This window comes from Neofelis nebulosa, chromosome 1 (assembly GCF_028018385.1).
Source record: "Neofelis nebulosa isolate mNeoNeb1 chromosome 1, mNeoNeb1.pri, whole genome shotgun sequence".
Lineage (NCBI taxonomy): Eukaryota > Metazoa > Chordata > Mammalia > Carnivora > Felidae > Neofelis > Neofelis nebulosa.
The window spans coordinates 179,682,771-179,705,930 of record NC_080782.1 but is presented as its reverse complement, the minus strand read 5'-3'; the positions used below and the strand labels follow the sequence as shown (position 1 = coordinate 179,705,930).

The 23,160-nt window shown below is 34.5% G+C and overlaps 1 protein-coding gene and 1 non-coding gene across 2 annotated transcripts in view; one reads left to right on the top strand and one right to left on the bottom strand.

Moving 5' to 3' along the window:
• Positions 1-23,160, top strand: part of GPC5 (glypican 5) — a 678,338-nt gene that overhangs the window by 586,713 nt on the left and 68,465 nt on the right. The gene's annotated exons all lie outside the window — the stretch shown is intronic.
• LOC131489661 (U6 spliceosomal RNA) lies at positions 1,233-1,341 on the bottom strand. The gene has a single exon (XR_009250672.1). It is a non-coding gene; the product is annotated as a U6 spliceosomal RNA (small nuclear RNA).

The following is a 23,160-nucleotide window of genomic DNA, read 5'->3' as shown; positions in this document are numbered from 1 at the left end:
TCTTGTGGGTTATCAGGTGCATCTAAAACCAAAGAGAAACTTAACTTCTTTCCTATGCTAAAACAACTTGACATAAATAAACTATGTTTTCTTAGATTTCTACTTCGACTGCTAATATACCTCTTTTGTATTTTAGAAGAACAAAGACCCTCTTACATTTTCTTTGTGATTATAGTTCCCTTTTTACAAACCATTCTCTTCTAAATTACTGTAGGAATGGCTGACATTTAAGTACCTTCATGTTCGAAGACTGTGTCAGGCACTGTACAAACACTGTGTCCCTTCACCTACACAGTGTCCCCATGGGGTGAATGTTGCCAACACTCTCCTACTTTTATATATTAGGAAAACAAGACCCCACAGTGCCCATATGTTGCCCTAAGTCTTGGCAGGTAAGTGTCACATCTACAAATGGAGTCCACATTGCCAACTTTCTAAGGCTTTTTTCTACATCCCCAGAAACACCATCCTAAGCAGTTAACATGGGGTCTGGGGAGCTTCCGATATCCTCTGAACACTTTACCAAATGTGGATGAGGTGGGCCAGGCTAGGGGAAGTAGAGGAATGCTAAGAACATGGCTCCAGGCTGTGTCTTCTGCTTTTAACAAAAATATTTGGAGAATTGGAAATATAAGGTAAGGTAGGCAGGAACTTATAAAGATGAGTTAACGAGTTTGACTTGATTCTGTAAACTGTAGAGAATTAAAAAGGCTTTCAGGAGGAAAGTGACCTTGTTCATTAGCATAAATTTAAAATAAATAATATTGGAGCTCTTGTTCTAATTAAGATGGGAAACAGAACAGTGGCAAGCTGATGCCATTGTGCACACTAGGCATTCATTTTATCATGTGTAGTAATAGGCCCACTGGTGGCCACTTTGTCTATGATTGAAACTGATTAGGTTGCACATTTCTTGGCTATGCATATTTGTTCTTTCTCCATTTCATTGTAATGTTGAAGTGTATTTAGATTTCCCATAAATGAAGATGAAAAAATGTTGACATGTTCAATTCTCATTTTTCTTTCTTTTTTCTTTTCTTTTCTTTTCTTTTCTTTTCTTTTCTTTTCTTATCCTTTCCTTTCCATTCCTTTCCTTTCCTTTCCTTTCCTTTCCTTTCCTTTCCTTTCCTTTCCTTTCCTTTCCTTTCCCTTCCCTTCCCTTCCCTTCCCTTCCCTTCCCTTCCCTTCCCTTCCCTTCCCTTCTCTTCTCTTCTCTTCTCTTCTCTTCTCTTCTCAATATGGAATGCCTCCTGAATTTGTGTGTCATCCTTGCACTGGGGCCATGCTGATCTTCCTTCCTTGTATCTTTTCAAATTTAGTGTAGTGCTGTGGAAGTGAGCACACACATTTTTTTCTTTCAATGGTAAGTTAATTCTATAGATCTACAAAGAAATGCTTGTTTTTCTCCTCAATCCTTCCCCAGGTTCTCTTGTGCATACCAGTTAAGTTATTTAGGAGAATAGAGGGAGTATGCATGCACACACATCCCGCCTCACCCTGATAAACTAGAAATTGCCAACTATCACATGGAGAGAGAACCCTGAACTCACAAATTAAAAATTTCTTTCATCTCTTTGGGCATGTGGGTGGCTCAGTCAGTTAAGCGTCTGACTATTGATTTTGGCTCATGTCATGATCTCAGTTTGTGGGATGGAACCCTGCATCAGGCTCTGCACTGAACAGTACAGAGCCTGATTGAGATTCTTTTTCTCCCTTTCTCTCTGCCCCTCCCTAGTTTGCACTGTCTTGATCTCTAAATAAATAAATAAATAAATGTTAAAAAAATCTTCCATATCTTAGTGTACAGGTTAGAATAAAATATTATTTTATTTATATTTATTTATATATAGATTAATTTATACATAAGTATATTTATACATAGGTTATATTTAACTTATCATTGAATGTCTCTGTGTGTTTCTAAAATATTAAAGTTGATTGAATAACATGCCCCAGAAGAGAATTATATATTTTTGACACATGTTTTTCAAATCATATTTTACATGCTTTCAACCACCTTTATTACTTAAAAACCGTGGTTTCTAAATCCTAGATGACTCCATTGGATAACATCAATGTAGTTAACTAATTTACCATACAAATTAGTTTTAAAATTTCTCTAGTGATTCATTGGTTGTGAGCTGTCATTTTAGGGAAATAATTATAACTTACATTTTTAAATTTTGATAATTTACTAGCTTTTGATTGCCACTGTAACAAATTACTGCAGATGTAGTGGTTTAATGTACCATTACAGTTCCAGAGACCAGAAATCTGCACTAGGTCTTCTGAGGCTAACATTAAAGGTTATGTTCCTTATGCAGTCTCTAAGGAAGATTCTGTTCCAGACTTTTCCAGCTTCTAGAGACTGCCTGTATTCTATCATCACAACTCCTCTGACTCTACTTTTTTTCCCCACACTTATAAAGACCCATGGGATTACAATGAGCTCACCAGATAATCCAGATTAATCTTCTCATTTCAAAATTCTTTTCTTTTAAGTTTATTATTTATTTTGAGAGAGAGAGAAAGAGGGAGCATGAGGAGGGGAGGGACAGAGAGGGGGGGGGAAGAGAGAGAGAGAATCTCAATGAGGGGCTTCATCTCACGAACTCTGAGATCATGACCTGAGCCGAAATCAAGAGTTGGATGTCCAACTGACTGAGCCACCCAGATTCCCCTCATTTCAGAATTTTTAATGTAATCACATCTGCACACTCCCTTTTACCACATAAGGTAACATACTCACCAGTTTTGAGGATTGGAGTATGGAAATCTGTAGAGAGAGGGAAGCTTTATTCTCTTTACCACAGTAGTGTTCTCTTTTTTATTTTTATCATTTGAGGCACAAAACTTTATCTGTAATTTTAGAAAGAAATATCCTGCACCAAATATAATAAGGATTAATTTTCCTCCAATATATTTTTATGTAACTCTATAACAATATTTTTAATTAAAAAAAGCTCATGATTCCATGCCATGCAAATTAAATTTGAATGATGCATGAATTTTGAGTTGCTAATTTTAATTTGCTTGTTTCTTTATTCTATTACCATAGTTTATGTAGTTTTTAAGACATAAAATGTAGCAATTTAGCTACTTTACTTTTCTAAAATGATGACAATGTTCTTGAGTTCATACCCTCTCCAACTCAGACAAGGAGGTATAATACTAGGTCACATCTAATAACACAGTTCCTAATTAACCTGATTAACCTGATTAACCTCAATTACCTAATATAAATTGATGCTTTTGCCAAGTGCCCTCTTGAGATCTCTTCCCAAGATTGATTAAAATTGACCACCAATTTTTTCTCATTCTTCCTACTGAGGTGGGCAGGCCATTGCCTCTTTCTTTGAACCTAAGTTGGCTCTGTGACTGCCTTTTTCAAATTGAATGGAATAGAAGTGATGCCAAGGGATTTTATGTCTAGGCATCAAGAGATTCATGGTTTCCATTACCCCCTTGGACCACTCCCTCCACGTGACAATTGAATCTTGGTTAGGGTCCTTTGGGATGGCCAGAAGACATTGACCACATTGCTTTCAGCAGTTAGCATAGGATCTTTAATTTTTTATCTATAAACTTTATCATTTAGAGCTGTTTTAGGTTCACAGAAAAATTGAACAGGACGTGCAGAAAGTTTTCATACACCCTCTGTCCCCCAACATGCACAACCTCCGCTACACTCAACATGTAACACCAGATATCACAGTTGTTACAATTGATGAATCTACACAGAAATGTCATTATCACCAAAATGCCGTAGGGTTACTTGAGCTTGAGTTTTTAGGTTTTTATTCTCTCTTCACTGCAGGGATGGAAACAAATGTTGAGGTCTTCTGTTATCCCTATTAGAAAACCCTTGACTCTGATAACATTGCAATTTCTTGTGCTGTATCATGTTTTTCTAATTACCTTGCCTCTCTTCTTTTTTGTTCATCATGAACCTTTTTTTTTTATTCCCTTCTCCTAAAATCTAGTATTTTATGTAAGAACACTTGACCTTTGTTTTATGTGTTTTTTACTGAACTGCATTCTACTCCTTAGTATTCAGATTTAAGGAGCAACCATGCAAGGATTACTTATTATTTGGCTATAACTTCTAAGAATATGTTCATAGTTATATCAACTTAAAATGCCTCAGATGAGAAGACCAAAAAATAGTCTCAATAAGGAGGTACATCTGGAGGGTACATAAGAAGATTCACAGTCATTGCAGAAAGATCATCAATGCTATTACCACTCTGGATAAAAAGAAGAACATAGATATCAGTACAAATCAAGCTGCCCAAAGGCGACAGATGTTTATAAGCTAAAGACATATGTATAGACATCTCTCTCTGAATGCATATGCTCTAATATTATTTTATATAAAAGGATATATGCTACATATGTTTTTGCTTCTAACTTTCTTTATTCACACAATAGTATAGCGTTGAGATTTTTCCACGTTAGTGTTTAATATCTTTTATAATGACTGTGTAGTTTTCATTTATAAAGGTGTACCATCATTTACATAGCCATGATGGATTGTTAAGGTATTTTCGTATTTTCATCGTTATAAGTATATTTAGATGAGCATCTTTTTAACTATAAATTTGTTTACTACTGAAGCATATGTGAAATATATTATCTTAGCTGTTAGACTCACTTTTGCTAGAGATATAAAGATTTATTTAAGTAAAGTTGATATAAGTTGCCCACTTTACAGATAGGATTTCTTTGTATTCACCTTGGATTTCATCATTTTTTTGGATTTCATTATTTTTATATTATAAATACATTTGATATAGGTCTAGAGTGAATAGACAGATCAATAGATTGTAGGTCAATTGACTGATAGAAGAAAATAATTTTCATATGATTTTCCAGGTCTAATTCATATTCCTCAAGTCTATCATATACCGCCCCCTTATAAGAATCAAAGATGCCTGCAATGGTAAAACAAGAAAGAACTGATAGATTTTATGCAAATGTAAATACATGAATTATGGATTCAAAGGTAGTTATTGTAGTAATAGTAGATGCTCTTTGTGCTGAATCCAATTTATTCTATCTTTAAAATTTGAAGTAACTATTAAAATAATTTTAGTTATCCTAAAATTATTTCATTTCTTTATTCTCACATGGAGTATAGAGAATGATAGTTTTCTTTAACCTGATTCTCCATTGCTTTACTTTTTGCCACTTAAGAGAAAACTCAGAGAAAAAACTAACATGATATTTTTCTTTTTTTTTTTTTTTAAATTTTTTTTTTCAACATTTTTTATTTATTTTTGGGACAGAGAGAGACAGAGCATGAACGGGGGAGGGGCAGAGAGAGAGGGAGACACAGAATCAGAAACAGGCTCCAGGCTCCGAGCCATCAGCCCAGAGCCTGACGCGGGGCTCGAACTCACGGACCGCGAGATCGTGACCTGACTGAAGTCGGACGCCTAACCGACTGCGCCACCCAGGCGCCCCAAACATGATATTTTTCTAAAACCTCTTTAACCATAACTTAATTTGGGTTCTCATCAATAAAAGAAAGGATACAGAATTCTCAAAGCTCTTTTTGTTACTTTATAATACAGAAAAAGAAATGCATACATGAAAATAACTTTCTCATATGGCTATGAAGGAGCCATCTAGAATGGCAGCTTTTTATAATTTTGTTGTGACAGAAGTCACCACTGAACTTTGGATTAAAAAAAAAGCATAATTACAAACAATGCTTGTCAAGTTGCCATTGTCAATTTTAAAACAAAGAGTTACAATTTGAGAATGGAAATTATTAAAGAAATAAGAAAAGTCATTACCTCCATATACCTTAAATTGTCACCAACCCTACTTAATTATTTGGCAGCTTTTAAAAGTATTTAGGAAGTCAATCATGTGTAACCTATTGATTGCAGCTATTCATAAGCAGTAGAAGCAAACTGCAAACTCTAGGTTAATTGTATTTGAATCGTAAGACATTGACCAGACCTACTGCAAAGAATACAAGACATATCAGTTTCTCCCCAGGACATACGCCAGGGCTTGAAATAGGATGGGTTTGTATAGGTCTCTCTCGGTAACAGGGCTATTCTTCAGATAACGCAGAGCACTTTAGTCAATAGGAAAGGCAGAACCTATTGCTTTGGAGACGTGATTTCTCTTGGAAATGGCTGATAAATCACAATTACATAAACTGAGGGAAGACATAACAGGTCTATCAGCTGCATAATAATTATCATGGCAGAAGAACCTATTGCATTCTCCAGGTTAGAACTAACAAGTTTTTCAGAGTGTGCAATAAATCAGTTTTGAAAATGCCAAGTCACATCAGGTGTACTAAGCTATTAAGTAGTATTGGTTTACAACAAAACCAGAAATTGAGTATAGAATTTGCTTTAGACACTTCATTTGCAAAGTATATAAGAAATGCTAACAGGTATGGCATATTTGCATATGCAACAATTTCATAAGCTCACTGGAAAAAAATTCAAAGTGCAATGCAAAGTGGTATGATTTCCATTTTAAGGAAATAAAATCAGTTCATGAAATTAGTTTTAAAAGTTAATAATCACTCCTGTAATGGATCATAGTTTTAATATAATATAGAAATTATATTTTTCTATATAATTAGATAAAAACATTCAATTTAAGCAAAGCCATTCAATTTACTGTGCTATAAACTAACTCCGCGACCAAAGAAGATTCCCATCTTCTTGAGGAATGGGACATTTTTGTTGTGTCAGTGAGAATTTCATTTTTTTCTGGTCTCAGTTTTCTACAGCTATCCCTCAGGATCCATTACTAAAAGTGAAAACTGAGCCGGCAGGTAAGACTATGGACATTCATCCACTTTTACTTCTTTTAATTTATTTATGTGATACGTTGCATTCTGTTTCATTAAGGAGAAAACTTCTTTCTAAACAAACAAGCAAACAAACAATACTGTAGACTACAAGGTCTTTTTTTATTCCTAGCCTCTATTCCATGTTGCTAAGAACAGCAAGAATTTATTTATCATTATTTCTTAACATGTTTTCAAGTTTTAATATCCGTGAAACTATGCTTCTGTCTTCATGTTTTAATTTTTTTCACTTTATATGCTTTCTTACCTCTTAAAGATCAAGTAATGACATCAAAGAAACAAGGATAAGATGATTAGGAAAGGAACAGTTATGTATATATTTTTTTTATTTATTGATTGGGGTTTATATACTCTGACCATTCTATAGGGCATTTTTTTTTAGTTAATTATAACTGCTGTCTAGATAACTGATGATAAAATTGTAGATTTTTACTTGTAAGTAATGTACTTATATATCTTTTAGGACCTGTTTAGGGTACTAGATTATTAAACAATGTTGCAGCCCATTTGCATTAGTTTAGTCCATACCCAGTTTTTGGTTACTTATACATAACTCTGTAAAAATTTTCAAACATTTGTAAAAGTAAATCAGAGTGTATCTTTTATGCAAAGTCTGACTATAAAGGGATGTTGATATGTTTTAGTGGAGTAACAACCAAATATGCCTAATCCCACAAAATAATTACTACACAAAACTTCAATTTTATTTCAATGAAGTTGTTAGTATTTAAGACATCTTCCTTGAATTTGACATGTGTGTTTGCACATTATTTGAATATCCATATTGGTGGCAAATTTGTGGATGAGTTTGATTTTGTAAAATAGTAAACTCTCTAGTCCAGAGAACAACGTGGATTATTAAAATGCCTATTAACCTACTTGTGAAGGAGTAACTCTCCCATTCCATAATGGTTTGTCATCTGATTCTCAAAGCATGTTCCAAGGGGAATGAAAACATTTATTTTGTTCTTTGTTGTCGAAGTACAGTAAAATGCACAGATCTTAGACATGCAATTTGATGCTTTACAACAAATGCTAAATCTGTGTACTCCACATCCTTCATCATTCATTCAGCAAACATTTATTGAATACCAAGTGTGAACCCCTAGTTGCTAGAGATACAGTTATGAATCAGATCAAATTATTACCCAGACGAATGGGTTTGCCATTAAGTGATATAGAGCCTCTTTAATATAAATATTTACAGGAAGGAGAAATAGCCAGAGAGTGAATCACTTCTACTTGGGGAAGCAGATTTGGAAAGACTGCCTATCAGATTGATATTTTTGCCCTGCCTCCCTGTTACCACTTTATGAACTGGCATGGAAAATGAGGCTTACTTAAAAAGAAGACACCAAATTTGCATGGTAATTCAGGTCCCAGCAACCTGGGACCAAAGGCTCTTTCTTGAAATATATTTTCTCAGTTGGTTCATGGGTAAATGTCATGGAACTTGTTCAATATCATCAGAATCACTATAATCCCCCAAACAGTTGGGTTTACATCATTGTTTTTTTTTTAATGTTTATTTTATTTTTGAGAGAGAGAGCTCACACACACAGGAGTGGTGGGGGGAAGGCCAGAAAGAGAGGGGACAGAAGATCTGAAACAAGCTCTGTGCTGACAGTAGAGAGCCTGATGGGGGCTCAAATCTCCAGCTGTGAGATCATGACTGAGCTGAAGTCAGAGGCTTAACCAGCCGAGCCACACAGGAGCCCCTATATCAGTGTTAATAATAACCTTCTCATAAATTTTATTCCATAGTAACTTAAATTTCCATATTGACGTTTTCTTTTCCTTTTTATTTCAAATGTCAAAGTTTGCTAGGTCTCATTAAGGAAATTGACAAAATGGTTGTCCAAATCAAATAAACTTGAAACTTGCCTAATGAAAGGGCTGCGGTAAGGATACAATTTAGAGTGAAACCTTCTAAGAAAAGATTTCCTTATTATTGATGAATGAAGGGTGTCTTATTATTCCTAACATGTTTAGATCTGAGAGTAACATTGTTGAGAAATAAATCCAGAGTTTTGAAAATTAACTATGCAGCAAATTTAAAATAAATAAGTTAGAAGAGCTTGGAGCTGAAATTTAAAGGTGGGTTCAAAACAAAAAACACGAGTGTGATGGGTATTGAGGAGGCCACCTTTTGGGAAGAGTACTGGGCATTGTATGGAAACCAGTTTGACAATAAATTTCATATTTATGGAAACCAAAAACAAAACAAAACAAAAAAACATGATTTTCTTTTGAGCTATTAGAATGAGCAATTAAAAGAGTTTTTCTTGACTAGGAAGCTAAAAATGTTAATGATATAACATTAAGGTGTTTCAGATAACGAAAATGTTAGCACAGTGAGTTTAATACATAAGAATTCATGTAAATAAGTTATTAATGAGAGTGATGCTCCTAGGAATTCTATGCATTAACAAATTGATCTAAATAAATGGTATCTACAGCTTATTATTTACCTGAAACTTATTAAAATTTTAATCATTTGAGAGTGATACTTTTGTTCAAAATTGATTTTTTAGGTACATAATTAAATGGCCAAATTTTACTGAAAGCTGCCATTTTTAAATCAGGAAAATCATGCTTTAACTCTGCTCTAAATTTAGCAAAGATTCTTTATCAGAATTTGATGGCTCAAACTTCAAATTACAGGGACACAGACATAGAGGTTTTACAAAAATACTTCAGCAGAACTGGAACAAAACAGCTCTATTTTACAACCATAAATGTTCACTGATGCCATTTTGCCACTTGTAATATGTTAAGCTATTAATAGAAAAGTCGTGGGATAGCCGGAGGTCATTTCTCACTCTAAATCGTGTGTTTCAACCATGACTGCACATTGGAACCACCTGGGAGTTTTAAAAATTACCGATGTCAGGGTTCCACCCTTGAAATTTTTTATGAAATTGGTCTGAGACGCAGCTGGACATCAGGACTGCCAGCCACGGTTGAGAAACATTGCTCTAGAGAAACTTGAAATGTGAGAAGCTTGGAGATTTTAAAGGAGACCTCAGAGACAACTATGCCACAGAAATTATGGCAAAATAAGTGTTGTACATTGCTGGAAGATAGAACACAGTGTCAGCTAGGGAAGTTACCCAGAGAGGGGTTTCTTCAAATATGTTACAGTGTTTATCATGGATTTAAACCGTTCTGTTTAGAGAACATCTGAGAACAAAGAAATTCTCAATAAAACCAATTATGTTAATATTTTTGGTTCATAAAACTTTGATAATACGGGGAATGTAGAGCCTCTCCAATCAGTGATGTTGTTAAATATCAAAATAACACTTTTTGAGAACACCTGAATGTCAGTTAAATTATAACAAGGTATTTCTGTTATGCGGTGGGATCATTGCTTTACTTTTGCTCTATTTTTCTGTTAACGTTTTAACCAAATAGTTATGAGTTCATATTCTTTTATAACCAATCTATAATTTCCACAAAATAAATGGGACCACAAAAAGTTTACCCCAGTTTCTGTGGAGTCCATAAATAATTGCTTTCAGGGGATGTTTAAATGAAATTATTTCCCTGACTGCAGGGATTGGGGATTGGTAAAGATTTGTCCTTTGTGAGTAATAAGAAGAGTGTACTTGGATATAAAAATAGTAAAGAAATAATTAGCTCTTTTTTTTAGAAAAAAAAAAAAGCTAAATTCCATGTTTAACAAAGTTAATGAGTCCCTAAATTCCTAAAGCTGAATATTGGTGTGTAAAAGAGCGCTCCAAACCAATAGAGAATAACCCTAATATTCATGGATATTTAGCTACAACCTAATTTCTTCATATCATTTAGTATCTCCTAGGTTTAAATCAAACAGATATGTTACTTACTAAAAGGCCCAAAATAAGTTTTACTTTTCTGACAATGTCCTTTATTAATGGGTTATTTAAATTTTTTTTAAATATTTATTTATTTTTGAGAGAGACAGAGCATGAGCAGAGGAGGAGCAGAGAGAGGGAGACACAGAATCTGAAGCAGGCTCCAGGCTCTGAGCTGTCAGTATAGAGCCTGACGCGGGGCTCGAACTCTCGGACTGCAGGGTCAGACCTGAGCTGAAGTTGGACACTTAACTGACTGAGCCACCCAGGTGCCCCATTAATGGGTTATTTTTGAGAAGTCATTTATCAGGAACAAATTAAACTTACATTTTCAAAATTGTACGTTGGGTCAGTTGACCAGATCTTTAATCTCTTTTATGTTTCCAGCTAAGTTTGGTTACTGAGACACATGTGTTTAGAAATACTTGTTTGGAGCACACATGTTATTAATTGCTTTTTGAAGGGACTAGTGTAAGCTAGTTACTTTTTAAGGTGCTTGGCATTTTGCATATTCACACTATCATTTATAGTGAATATTTTGCAAGACTGTAGCTATATAATCATTTTGTATAACAGTAACTGAATATGAAAGAGTTGAAAAGACAAGATTGTAAGTATGGGTTGAAGAGTCTGAACTTTAAGTAACTAGCAGATAATGTCAAAAAAAAAAAACCCAGTCTTCGTGGAAGATTAATTTTTCTTTTGGGGGATAATTTTTGTAGAACAGATATGAATTGAAAAAGGGAGGCAGAAGCTTAAGGGAAAAGATGGCTAGGTAAACTTGTAAAGTTTTGGACCTTGAAAGGACAGAATATTTTCAAGGACTTGAAAATAGGAAACATTACTCTGTGATGTTAGAGGATAAGGGCGGCTATATGCTAATCTAACCATATACTATGCTAATTGCTCTATCTCCAATCAGCTCCTTTAAAGTGGTTTGATACAAATCACCTTGAATGTTTACTAAATGAATGTTAGATGGTGGATTGGGGTGCAGGTATGACTGAATATTGGAGTAGTGAAAATGGGGAAAATAGAAAGGATGTTGAAGATTTACTCCGATTTTGTTACATTAGGTTTCTTATTTTTATTTATTTATTTATTTATTTATTTATTTATTTTAATTTAATTTAATTTAATTTAATTTAATTTAATTTTATTTTATTTTATTTTATTTTAAAGAGAGAGAAGGGACATGAGCAGAAGGAAAGGGACAGAGGGAGAGAGAATGAGTCTTAATCAGGCTTTATGCTTAGGGCAGAGCCCGGCCTGGGGCACGATCCTACGCTCCTGAGATCATGACCTGAGCCAAAATCAAGAGTTGGACGTTCAGCCAACTGAGCCACCTAGGCAACCCAGTATTAGGTTTTGATAGAACAAACCTGGAAAGACAAAACCAAAGAAACAAAGAAAAAATGGAGCCCAGAGGAGCCAAAACTCCCTACAAAGTGTTACTCAGGCATCCGTTGACTTCCTTGCACCGTGCACAAGCAGCTTGTCCAGAGTAGAGTTTTCCAGAGTTAATGGGGCCAGCTCTTCATTTTCCATTTCCCTAGTTCACAGTCCTAAGGCCTCAGAGGAGAATTAGGTACTCTTAGGAGAGAGGGTGGGCCAACTCTATGTCATTTTTAGTTTCATCTTTCAAATTACTCTTATTCACAGATGTTGAGTAATCAGGCTGGGAAAATAAAATAAAAGCAAGCAGACTTGGTTTGAGGGGCATGTGATTGGCTTCAGGATAGTGCTTCTTTAGCAGCAAGTGAATCCTGGTGGACAATGCATGAGCTTCCTCCTAATCCAAAATAAACAGCATTTGTTTCACTAGAAAATTGCAAATACAGGGGCGCCTGGGTGGTTCAGTTGGTTAAGCGTCCAACTTCAGCTCGGGTCATGATCTCACGGTTTGTGAGTTCGAGCCCCATGTTGGGCTCTGTGCTGACAGCTCAGAGCCTGGAGCCTGCTTCAGATTCTGTGTCTCCTCTTCTGTCTGCCCGGCTCATGCTCTGTCTCTCTCTGTCTCTTATAATAAATGAATGTTAAAAAATTAAAAAAAAAAAAGAAAATTGCAGATACATCAAAGGGTAACTTGACATCAAATATACAGATTACTATAAAAATATTCCCCCCCCTTTTATTTTATACATGCATGTGTAATTCCTGCCTCATTGGAAGAGGGCTGAATAAAAGCTTTATGTAATATGTTTTGTGTCACATCTGTATAAGGTTTTTGTTGTTGTTGTTGTTGTTGTTGTTGTTGTTGTTTGGGTAAGAGGAGTAGAAAGAGGAGAACATTAATTCCAGATGGCTTTAAGCAAATGTTAGAAAGGTGAATATGCCTAGACTTCCAAATATCTGTTGGCTACTTGACACTTACAAACACTGTACTAGAGAAGCTTTCTACCTTCACAGTATTAGGGTTCTGGCAGCAAGCAAAGGATGTGTGGAATGAAATATGCTGCTCAAATATAGTAAAGGAAGAGAAGACTATTTTTTTAAATATGAAATTTATTGTCAAATTGGTTTCCATACAACACTCAGTGCTCATCCCAACAGGTGCCCTCCTCAATGACCGTCACCCACCCCCACTCCCTCCCACCCCAATCAACCCTCAGTTTATTTTCAGTTTTTAAGTCTCTTGTGGTTTCGCTCTCTCCCTCTCTTCTTTTTCCTCCCCCTCCCCCATGGTCTTCTGTTAAGTTTCTCAGGATCCACGTAAGAGTGAAAACATATGGTATCTGTCTTAAGACTATTTGTAACCACCATTGAGGAAAATAACGAGTACCAAATCTTTCTGTTGTTTTAAATGACCAACAAAAGCACTGCACAAAGTTATAGTCTGTTATTTAATGTTTATTTATTTCTGAGAGAGACAGAGAGAGAGAGAGACAGAGTACAAGCAGGGGAGGAACAGAGAGAGAGGGAGACACAGAATCTGAAGCAGGCTCCAGGCTCTGAGCTGTGGGCATGGAGCCCGATGTGGGGCTCAAACTCACAAACTGTGAGATCATGACCTGATCAGACTCTTAACTGACTGAGCCACTCAGGTGCCACTATAGTCTGTTATTTAAAATATTTGGAACTCTTAGCTCCATTTCTAACATCAGACTTTAAGGTCTACACAGTTTTTGAGTGGCAGATTATCTATTTAAATGAGGAAGCACTATGGTTTAAATTCCTGAGTGTGCCCTATTGAAACTGAGAACAGAAGGCCATGCTAATAAGAAAGGTAGTATTTATAAGGATTGCTTCAGGATGCAAGCTGGGGACCTACTAGCTGTAATTCTTTAATTCTAGTATATGTGCACCATCCAGTTGCAGGAAAACAAAATGTGTATTTCCAAGCTGTAGGTTTTAGCAACAGAAGAAATCCAACATAACAAATATTAAATTCCCAAATAGTATGCAAACTCATGTCAATCATTACTTTAATCTAACATGGCAGCTGGAGGAAAGAACTCTGAGCAGCATGTGTAGTTGATTGTGATGAATGTTTATGTGTACACAGATGTCATTTCAGAAATTTGGAAATATGGAAATAACTCTAGGGTTTCTAGTTACTATGTTTATTAAGTTCTATAAGTTGTCTAAATTCAAAAATAAAAATAGTTTGCAAAATATAATGCATGCTATATTTGACATCTATCTCTCTGTTTCTATTTACCTATGTATTTCTCCCCCACCCACACATGCAAGTACTCTTACTTATGTGTATGTGTGTATATATATATATATATATATATATATATGTATATGTGTATGTGTATATATGTGTATATACATGTAGCTGTATATACACACACACGTGTGTACATATATGTATATATACATATATACACACATGTGCACATATATGTATATATACATATATATACATATATGTATACATGTGTGTATATATATACATGTGTATATATATGTGTGTGTATACATGTAGCTGTATATATATACATATACATATACATATATATGTACACATACATATATAAGGGTATATACCAAAATAGTATACATGGTTATTGTCCTTTTAAAGCTTATTTATTAAGTTTGTGAGAGACACAGAGAGACAGAGAGAAGCAGAGAGAGAATCCGAAGCAGACTCTGTGCTGTCAGTACAGAGCCTGACACAGGGCTTGATCTCACAAACCATGAGATCACAACATGAGCCAAAATCAAGAGTTGGATGCTTAACTGACTGAGCCACTCAGGTGCCCCTATGAATGGTTATTGTTAATATTAGTATGTAGATTACCTTCATTTTCTACTTTTTACATGTCTGCATTAATTGCAAATTTAAAAATAAGCCTGTGTTACTTTTTAAAAAATGAGAGATAAAAAATTTCTCAATGTTGGTAAATAAAAAAAGAATACTTAGGTCAAAACATTCTTAGGAGTCCCTAATTTATATCTAAAAAGGGTTTTCAATAAAGAGATATTCCTAATACCATTAAGAATATCCACAATCATATGCAACTTGAATATTTTTTGCTGTTGTTATTGGAGAGATATATTTAACATTATTTAAATGACTTGAAAATTTGTTCAGATTTTCCAGAACATATAAAAAAGGAAAACTTTCCAATTTATTTCATGAAATTAACAAAACTTTGATCATAAATGGTATATTTTTATTATTTTCTAATTGGTTATTGCTAGTTTAAGGAAATAAATTTCCTTAAATTTTTATATGCAGATATTGTATCCAGTTATATTTACTTATTAATTCTAACATTTAAAATTTTCTGCATATCCAATGCAGTTTGCAAATAATTTTGACCAGTGTATTTCTTTTTTGCCAATACTTAGGGACTTTTTAAAATTTTCTTTTATTGAACTGGCTGGGGAATCTTGTCTTGTTTCTGATCTCAGAAGGAAAGCTTTCAATATCCCCTTATTAATTATGATATTTGCATAGGTTTTTATGTCTCTCTCTAATCAGGTTAAAGAAATTTGTTGTATTCTTCATTTATACATTTAAAAAATCCAATTTTGTGCATCCTCTGAGATTAGATTTTCTCTTTCAAACAGTTAATGTTGAAAATTACACTGATTGATTTTGTGATATTAAAACAATCTTGTATTATTGGAATAAACCTGTTGTTTTGCATTTATCATAGTTTTTACTGAACTGTAATTCACATACCAAAAAGTTTACCTGTTAAGAATGTACAATTCAGTGAATAGTGTATTCATAAGTTATGCAATGATTGCCACAAATTCCAGAAGAGTTTTATCACTGAAAGACACCAAATTCTTATTTGAAAGATCTCTTATTTGAAAGGTCATATTAACTCCCCTCCCCAGCCCCTGGAAATGACTGATTTACCTTCTTCTGTCTCTGTAGATTGCTGTTTCTGGACATCCCATAAAAGTAGAATCATGCAATACCTTCTGTGTCAGGTTTTATTCACTTCACAATGTTTTCAAGGTCCATTTATGTTGCAGATGTATTTCATGCCTTATTATGGTTGATAAAAAGTGGAGATGCCACTTGTTTATCCATTCATCAATTGATGGGCATTTGGGCTGTTTCTGCTTTTTGGCTATTATGGATAAAGGTGCTATAAACATTTATGTACACGTTTTGGGTAAACACATGTTTTCAATTCTCTTAGATATATACATAGGAGTAAAATTTCTGGGGCATTTGGTAGCACCATGTTTAACTTTGGTGGGGAAATGCAAAACTGCTTTCCAAAGTGGCTGTACCATTTTACATTCCCACTAGCAAAGGATGAGGGATTGTCTCTACCTCCTCACCCTCACTTTTTATTTTCTATCTTTTGACCTTAACCTTCCTAGTGAGTATAAAATGGTATCCCATTGTAATTTTGATTTGCATTTCCCTCATGACTATTAATGTTGAGCATCTTTTTATGTGTTTTTTGTGTTTTTGTATATCATCTTTGGAGAACTATCTATTCAAACCATTCTCCCATTTTTAATTGTTGAGCTGTAAGAGTTCTATATATATTCTGAATACAAGTCCCTTATGAGATGTATGATTTGTAAACATTTTCAACCATTCTGTGTGCAGTCTTTTCACTTTCTTGATGATCTATTTTACACACAAAACATTGAATGTTGATTAACTACGATGTATTACTTTCTTTTGATGCTTATAATCTGGTGTCACCTATAAGAAGCCCTGTTCTAATCCAAGGTCATGAAGATTTGTATTTATCTTTTCTTATAAGAGTTTTATACTTTTAGCTCTTACACTTAGGTTTTTGATCCACTTTGGGTTACCGCTTGTATATGATGTAAGGTCAGAATCTAATTTCACCCTTTTGCATGTGTGTATACAATTTTCTCGGCACTATTTGTTGAAAAGACTATTATTTCCCTGTTGAATTACCTTGCCACCGCTGTCAAGAATCAGTTGACTATAAATATCTTTAAGCCAGTCCCACACTGATATAATTACTCTAGCTTTGTAGAAAGTTTGGAAGTCAGGAAGGGTGAGCCTTTCAATTTTGTTGGTCTTTTTCAAGCTTGTTTAGACTATTCTGGGACCTTGGCTATGTTAGTTTCCTTTTGCTGAAATAACAGCTTGCCATAAATTTATTATTTTACAGTGCTGCAGATAATGGCCTTACATCAAGGTGTCAGCAGCAAGGCTGTGTCTCTTCTGGAGTCTCTGGAGAAGAATCTGTTTCTTTGCTTTTTCCAGCTCCTAGAGGCCATCTGCACTCTGTAGCCTGTGGTCCCTCCCTTGCGTTTGTCCAACATTGTCCATTATCCCGTCTGTTTCTCTGATGCTACTACTCACACCTCCCTCTTTCATTAGTAAGGATTGCATTGGGCCAACCCAGATCATCCATGATAATTTGTCCAGCTGAAATTTGTTAATGTAATCATGTCTAAGTCTCTTTAATCATGTAAACTAAAATATTCCTAGGTTCTGGGACATGGACATCTTTTGGGAGCCGTGTTCTGTTTTCACACTTGCATTTCCGTATGAATATTAGGAGCAACCTGTCCATTTCTGCAAAAACAGTCAACTACAATTTTGATAAAGATTGTGGTGAATCTGAAGAACAATTTGAGGTATATTGCCGCCTTCATAACATGAAGCCCTCAGATCCATATGAACATGGCATGTTTTTCCATTTAATTTCTTTCAGTGATACTTTGTAGTTTTCATTGTACAGGTTTTATACTTTAAGTTACTCATTTCTCATTCTTGAGATGCTATTTTATATGCAATTATTTTCTTTATTTTAGTTCCTGTAATCAATCACTCATACTTACAACATATAATCCTTTTTATATGTTACTGTGTTCAATTTGATAGCATTTTATTATGGATTTTTGTTTCTATAGTCGTAATGGATAATGGTGTGTGGGTTTTCTTTCTTTTAATCTTTGTCACAGTTTTTGCTATCAGACTTCCTAGGATGAACTGGAATGCATTCTTTCCCAGTCGATTTTTTTGGAGGAGTTTGTGAAGGACAAAGGTGATCACATTTCTTTTAACATTTGGTAAAATTCACCAGGAAAGCCGTCTGGCTTTTGGGCCATTTGGACTTTTTCTTTGCAGAAAGTATGTTGATTACTAATTCAACCTCTTTACTTATTACAGATCCATTCAGGTTTTATGTTTCTCCTTAAGTCAGTTTTGGTAGTTTGGGTCTTTGTAGGAAGTTGTTCATTTTATGTATATTACCTAATTTTTTGGCATATAATTATTCACAGTATTCTCTTATATTCCTTTTTATGTCTGGGAGGTCAGTAGTGATGGCTCCCATTTCATTCCTTGCTTTAGTCGTTTGAGTCTTGTCTCTCGTATTTTTTGTCAGTATAGCTAAAGGTTTTGTTTGTTTTTGTTTTTTTTATCATAAGACCAACTTAGGCTTCATTGATTTTTCTCTTCTGTTTTCTTATTATCTAATTCATTTATTTACACTATAATCATGATCATTTCCTTTCTTTTGCTTGTTTTAGATTTAGTTTTTTCTCTTTCTGTTTTTTAAAATGGAACATTGGGCTATTTCTATTATTTTTTCCTTATTCTTTTTATTTTCTATTCTTCAAAATGGGTAATCTCGATTTCTTATCTTCAGGTTTTCTGATTCTTTCTTCTGTCAATTGAAATTGGCTATTGAGCCCCTCTTGTGAAATTTTAAACTTTTGTCTAGTAAAGTCAACATCTCAGCCTCCTCAGGAACAGTTCTATTGACTGTTCATTGCCATGTGTATGGACAGTGCTTTCTTCTTTCTTTGCACGTACTGTATTGTTTTATTGAAAACTGGACATGTTAGAGAATATAATGGGACAACTCAAAGTCAGATTTGCCCTTCCCTAGGGCTTTTTCCCTCATGTTGATGTTTGTTGTTCGTGTTGCTGCTTACTTAATGACTTTTTGAAACTAATTCTATTCATTTTCATTAGTGGCCACTAAAGTTTCCATTCAGTTGCATTTGTGTTTAATGATTTTATGGAGATTTTCCTAAATTTCTTGAACCAAAGAAAGTCCTGTGTTTACTGAGGAACTCTATATGTGTGTGTGTGTGTGTGTACTGAAGGATACACCTTCAGCATCCTATAGGCAGTTGATACTATGCCTTAGACTTCACTTCTTGCTTGTGCAGTTCCTCAGGTTCATGGAGGAGTCTGATGGGAGGAGGGCCTTCTCAGGCCTTCATGGGCATATGTGCAACCCTGAACATGGCTACAGCTTTCAGATCCATACATATATCAATCACAAATATCACCATAAAACTCACTATTCTTACTGAGATTCCATTGTTTTTCTTGAAAAAAAAAAAACAACACGTTGCACATTGCTGTAAGAAATTAGTTCATTTCCAAAGCTCTGAAAATTAGATTTTGACAATTTTGCCATTCTCTCATTGCTTTAATGGGAGAGGAAATTTTCACAAATCTTTATTCCACCATATCTACTGATGTTATTCCCATTGATGATACTTTTGATGTACCACTGGAGTCAATTTTCTAATATTTTATCTAGGGTCTTAACATCTACATTTTTGATGAAGATTGTAGCTTTCCTTCTTGCAATGTCTTAGGTTTTACATACAGAGGTGATGTGGGCCTGAGGCCAAATTATGAATTATTTTCTCCTTTTTTGTAATTCTCTGGAAGGGTTTGTATAAAACTGGTGTTGCATCATCCTTAAATATTTGACATAATCATGGTGAAGACACATGAGCCAGAAATTTTCTTGATGAGAAGATTTTTAAGTGTGGATTTGATTTACTTAATACACATGAGACTATTCAAACTTTCTCTTTTGTTTGAGTTATATTTTATTTTGAAACACACTGCTGTTATTAATTGTTATTAATATTCCCTTAACCATTCTTGGTGTCTGTGAGATCTATAATGATATATAATCTTATCCCTTTTACATTCCTTACATTAATTATTGAAATGAATCTCTACTTATTTGTAGATTATAAAATGATTTGTAGAGATTATAAAATGAATCTCTCTACTTATTTATAATTATTATTTTCCAGATACTCTCCAATTGTGTTGAGAATACCTATCAGAATATAATTACTTCAGAATATTTTAATGTATTTTTAAAAAGATTAGATAATTCATGATGGCCAAATCTTAGAACCAACCAATATGTCTTTCAATAGGTGAATGGATGAATAAACTGTGGCACATCAAATAGAATATTATTCAGCACTGTAAAGAAATGAGCTATCCATCCATGCAAAGACATGGAGGAACCCTGAATTCATATTGCTAAGTGAAAGAGGCCAACCTAAAAAGTCTGCATACTGTATAATTTCAACTATATGGCATTCTGGCAACAGCAAAATTATGGAAAGAGTAGAAAGATCACTGTTTGCCAAGGGTTAGGGGAGGGCGAGGGATGAATAGGCAGAGCACAGAGGATTTTCAGTGCAGTGAAAATACCCTGTATTGTATTGTAATAACGGCTACATGTCATTATACATTTGTCTAAAATTTCAGAAAGTGCGACACTAACAGTGAGCACTTATGCAAACTATGGACTTTGGGCAATTATGATGTGTCAATGTTGATTTATCAGTTGTATCACTCTGGTGGAGGATGTGGATAATGGAGGGAGCTAGGCATGGGTATGGATGGGGGGTGGGAGAGGAGAGGTATATGAGAAATCTCTGGGCCTTCCTGTTAATTTTGTTTTAAACCAGAAATTGCCCTAAAAAATTGTTTTTGGGAAAAAGACAAAAAGACTTTAAAAAAGGTGAAACTTAATCCATTTACTGGAAAGCAAGTAAAACATCAGCATATAAAAATATTGTCACTGGTGTGTATTTTTTACATACTATTGGTAAAAACAAAAATACTATTAGGTGTTTTCTCCTTGATGCATTCAAGAAGAGAAGGATATAGATGAGTGGTCTCTCTAATGAAACAAGTAGTTTTTGTTCAGGTGTCTGAATGGACTAACTAAATTAAAATAACATTACAAGAGGTGTTTATGTGTGTGTGCTATTGTGCACACATCCTGGTAGTTTAGAAATTTAGAAGAACATGTTTTGAATAAGTTATGCACAGTTTACTTACTATTATCTTAAGAGTGAATGAAATAGTAGGAATTCATTGTTGCAGTGCTTTCTCTATTGAATAATACTTTTTAAAATCTAAGAGTGCCTTCTAACTGCTTTATTTATAAAAAATGCTTTAATTTAGTCTGAATTAAAGTGTTCCTCCAATGAACATATTTTCTGTTTTTATAGTAAGTGTTTTTAAAAACTTTGAGCCATATCAAACACACACACACACACACACACACATCTATAAACAAGATAGAGTCCTAAAGGACAAGTGTCTATAGTTTTCATTCATTCATTCACTCATTCATTTATTCATTCAACAAATATAAGAATTTGATCCCAGGCTAATACCAAATGAATAAAACATGATCCTACTATTGAGAGCACCACAGTATATTAACTTCGTAAACTGATTTGAAATCTCCCCGGGCAAAATGCTAAACCTCTCATATATAATAATGGCTTCATTTACAATTTATAAGATGATGACTGCCAAATTATACAATCAGCCTGACTTTTATACAGAACTGCCAAATCTGTATATAAAACTGCTTTCAAAACATATCCACCCAGAATTCCCAAAGGCACTTCAAGCTCAGCATGTTCAAAATAGAACTCATTCTTTTCCCCATAAAATCCTCCCGTGCTCCTCTATTTTTATTCTTGATTAATGTGATAGCAGAGTAGAGGCCCCCAAAATGTCCACGTCCTAATACTTGAAACCTTTGGGTATGCTGCATTTGGTGACAAAAGAGACTGTGCCGTTATAATCACTTTGAAACATCTTAAAAATAAGCACATTTCTTGGATTATTTTGATTAGCTCAATATAATCACATGAGTTCTTAAATGCAGAGAACTTTCTCCAGCTGATGTCTGAGAGATGGGGCAGAAGGGAAAGTCCCAGAGATCAGTAGTATAAAATGTTGCTGGATAGTCCGCAGGGAAACCATGACAAGAACGTAGGCAGTCTCTAGGAGCAAAGCTGGCCCCCAGCGGAAAGACGATAAAGAAGTGGGGAATGCAATACTACAGACACGAGGAGCTGAATCTGGCCAACAACCTGAATGAGCTTCGAAGTAGATGCCTCTTCAGAACCTCTAGTAAAAAAATACAGGAATATTGGAGTACTTGTATTATTACCTGAATACAACATACTTTTTAAACCACATAAACTTCATGCTTTTCTGATTTCATAAAAGTCATTTTCTCTACCTTGGAAACTCTCTTCAGTGTTATTTATCCTCCTGTGTCTTCATCTCAGGTGTCAGCTCACATGCTCTACTGAATGCAAAGTCTTTCTCCTTGCTCCCACATGAATACAGTATCATTTCATTGTTCCCCGCTAGTTTGTAAGTACTTGCATTACTGTAATCACCTCTTAGAGGAGTTTTTTGTTTACATGTCAGTCTCCCCATTAAACTGCTAGCATATTTTTTTTCATTTTCCAGTCCCTATCAATTATTGAACATATATCATATAGAATATGTTAAATACATGTATCACCTCACACATTAGAATGGCTATCATCAAGAAGATCAGAGATAACAAGTGTTGGCAAGGATGTGGACAAAAGAGAATCCTTGTGCATTGTTGATGGGAATGCAAATGGGTTCAGCCACTATGAAAAATGGTATGGAGGTTTCTCAAAGATTTTAAAAATAGAACTACCATATGATTCAGCAATTTCACTCCTGAGTATATTTCCAAAGGAAATGAAAACAAGATATCAAAGAGATATCTGCACTTTCACGTTCATTGCAGCACTATTTACAATAGCCAAGATATAGAATCAACCTGTGTCTATAGACAGATGAACGGATGAAGATGTGATATGTATTTATATACAACAGAATATTATTCAACCATGAGAGTGAAGGAAATTCTGCCATTTACAACAACATAGATGGACTTTGAGGGCAGTTATCCTATGTGAGATGAGTCAGAGAAAGACAAA